Here is a 3198-nt window from a genome sequence, read left to right as displayed (position 1 = left end):
ACTTTGCCATTATTTACGTGTGATATTAAGTGAACAAACATACACTAAAAAACAAAGTAAATTCTTTTTACCACTTACTCTGAATTTATAATTATAATTTATTTTTCTATTTTGTGAGTGAAAATTATATAATAATTGGAAAAATCAAGCAGTCAGTGTCACTTAATAAGTGCAAACTAACTCAGGTTAAGAGCTCTTGGATCAATAGTAGATTTTATATTCAAATATTCAAGTCGACATAAGATTTAGATGAAATATGTTTTTCCTCTTGAATAAAAATATCATTTAGTAAAGGTTTATTAACATAATAAAAAATTCTTAGGTAATGTGAGTTTTTTTTTTATGTGCCTGAATCTGAATTGGCTGAACTAAATTGGGTGAAATGAATTGGCTCATGAATCTGAAATGGCTGAATTATTTAACAAATCAGATGTTCGTTTTGTAAATCTACATCATTAGGTCAAAATTAAAAAATTTGACATTATACTCCTAATTGATATTTTTGACAAAAAAAACTCAATTTGTCTTTCCCTCTTGTCTGAATAAAGTTCGAGAACACTGACACAACTAAATTAGGGTTTTATCTCTCTTGTTCAATCTCACCATGGCATAATCTAATATTTTTTTTGAGTCGAGATTAAGAGACCCCTGTTCTAAAGCTTCAATCTATATACCAAAACACAATGTTTTGTGCTGACTGGGACAAGTCGAAAGACAAATTCGGCCGTTGGTTGTGAATTTGATATGATCCACACCCTTTGATCTGTTACCCACCCTAATTTTTACAAATTTAATCACCTACCAAGTGAGGGTAGGTAAAAAAAAAAAAAACGACTGAGCCTTGTCTTCCTTCGCGCGTTACCAGTGAAGAAAGGAAACGACTGAGCCTTATCTTCTTCATCTATTCAGCCGACGTTAGAAAATTAATGGCAGTAAAAATCAAATTATGAATCGTGGTTTAAGCAATTGATTATAAAATTGATGGCTAAAGAAATTCAAGGCAGGAGCAAACGATTATGAATTTCAGGGTTGGTTCAGTTAACTCAGAGATTTCATCTTCGTTAGAGTAAAAAAATTGTCCCATTACTCTCTCTAAAATGCCCAAACTCTTTATAGAGATTTAATTCTCATTCTCTCTCTAACTTCAAATGCCCAAGTTCCGTTACCATATTGATCCGTTTTTTTCGATTCATTTTCTAACCATTTCCTGATCCAAAACATTGAGAAGAAGACACAACCCTCAACCTTCTCTCATTAACACCTCATGATTTTTTTACTTTTTCAAGCAGAACGGATGTTAAATAATCCAGCCTTCTCAATTTCTTCATCTTCCCATACTATCTCTAAAGCTAAACCCTATAATATTGTTCATCTTCCTTCCTCTTCACAGATATGGCTTTAGATTTTCCCTAATAATAAAAATATCTAAATCTGTGATCTTTTGCATATCGGGTAATTGTTTAGTTTCATTTTGATTTTAAATGTTTGTTAAAGTTAATGACATAATTTTTGTTGTTATAGGTTGTGGAATAGGGACATCATAGGCTCTGTGAAGTTTATAATGTCAAGGTATAAGCTTATATCCTTTATTCTCTCCATCTTTGTTCATTAGTTCTGCATATTTCATTAGTTCTGCATATTAGTAGTCGAGATTTAAGAAATACTTGATTACTTGACCCGTTTCATCCCTCATGAGTCTCAAGGAGGATTAGGTTAGGTTTTATCAATTTAGTATTTGAATAATGAATTTTAGGTTTTACCCAGGTTGATCTTCGCTGGAGAAAAACCTGAAGATGGTCATGACATGACAATATGGTTATGCTGCACGAGAGTATACTCGATCTTCTGGTACATGTTCCTTAATGTTGATAAGTGCAGTGTTAGTACCCGAAATGCCGCAGCTAAGAGTTATTTTGCCAGGTATACAATGCAAAAGTCATGCTTTTGGAGGTTGTCCTTTCTCTAAAAAGTTGTGGTATTTCTAACTTCATGCTCAGGCTTGCACAGAGTGCTCAAATTCAATTTGTAAGTTTATAATTTACAGTCATATTTCCTTTATAGTCAGTTTCACATCGTTACTTCTTTGGCGGTGCCACTAACAACCATAGGCGTTTATATTTAATTTTTATTGAAAAGTATAACGGGTACTCATACCTTCACAAGAATTTAGTGGTTGATATCTATTATCCAATTGGAAGTGGGAAGACCACAATAGCTATTTGGTGATATAAAAAAGTATCTGGTACTTGATTCCATTAGGTGAACACGACATTCTAATTAAACTCCAAAATAGAGTTATTAGAAGTTTTGTGTTAAGTAGGACTTTCCTGGTTAGTAGTAGCAATTATTAAATAACGAGCCTTGAAGATAACTAATGGCAATCGGTACCCAGATAACTACAGTGTTTTATAGGTTCCTTAACTTCAATTGGTAGGAACCCGAAATACTTTTCAACTCTAGGCAGTGAGATACCCAAATTTGTACCGGACTTGTTGACATATTTTATTGTTTTTCAAATTCGTTTTTTCTCTTAACATCATATGTTATTGTGTGACAGGGTATCTAAAGAACAATTAAAGATGTGTGAGCAATATTTTTTAGGCTAAGAGCTGCAGATAGGGAGATTATGAGGCGAAGGTCTGTCGAGGTTTCAAGCACCTTTACATGTACCTTTACATATACCTACTGATTCTACTGATTCTATTATCTCTTTTTCGTCTATGCCTCGTTGAGTATCACTGTTTGCTACTTAGGATTTGAAGTTAACTTTTCAAGTTGGTATTCTGCTCTAATTTATAGAATCTTTTTCCGGGTGTAGGTATCAGGTGTTCTTATGATTTATAGAATCTCGCTTCTTAGCCACCATCTGACTTTCAGCGTGAATTTGTTAAATCAAGTGAAGTACGCCGTTTGCATATGTCAGAGCTGGAATATAATGTTGAGAAAAATAACCACTCTTTATAGGTGATCAGTCTACTTAGAGTTTTTCTCTAATGCGAAAAACCGGGATCTTGGATGAAATGGTGAATAAATAGAAAATAACCATGAAGCAAATGAAGAATAATGACACACAAGATTTATATAGGTTCGGAGCAAGTCCTATGTCCTCTTTAGCCGCACCAAGCAAATCCACTATGAATATGAAGTTACAACCTACCCGAGTTACCGTACACAAAGTCTAGTGTACTCCCCGGTTAC

General features: G+C 33.6%; 1 long non-coding RNA gene across 1 annotated transcript; it reads left to right on the top strand.

The window, feature by feature from the left end:
* Nucleotides 1-1322: 1322 nt before the first annotated feature.
* On the top strand, nt 1323-2703 carry LOC147548770 (uncharacterized). The gene is made up of 5 exons (XR_015238495.1): nt 1323-1452; nt 1522-1569; nt 1765-1848; nt 1921-2025; nt 2558-2703. It is a non-coding gene; the product is annotated as an uncharacterized LOC147548770 (long non-coding RNA).
* The last annotated feature ends 495 nt before the right edge of the window (nt 2704-3198 follow it).

This window comes from Eschscholzia californica, unplaced genomic scaffold (assembly GCF_041429995.1).
Source record: "Eschscholzia californica isolate CP2 unplaced genomic scaffold, dmEscCali1.0.p SCAF_3, whole genome shotgun sequence".
Taxonomy (NCBI): Eukaryota; Viridiplantae; Streptophyta; class Magnoliopsida; order Ranunculales; family Papaveraceae; genus Eschscholzia; species Eschscholzia californica.
Note: the sequence above shows the minus strand (reverse complement) of the source record. Positions and strands in the feature narration are given on the sequence as shown.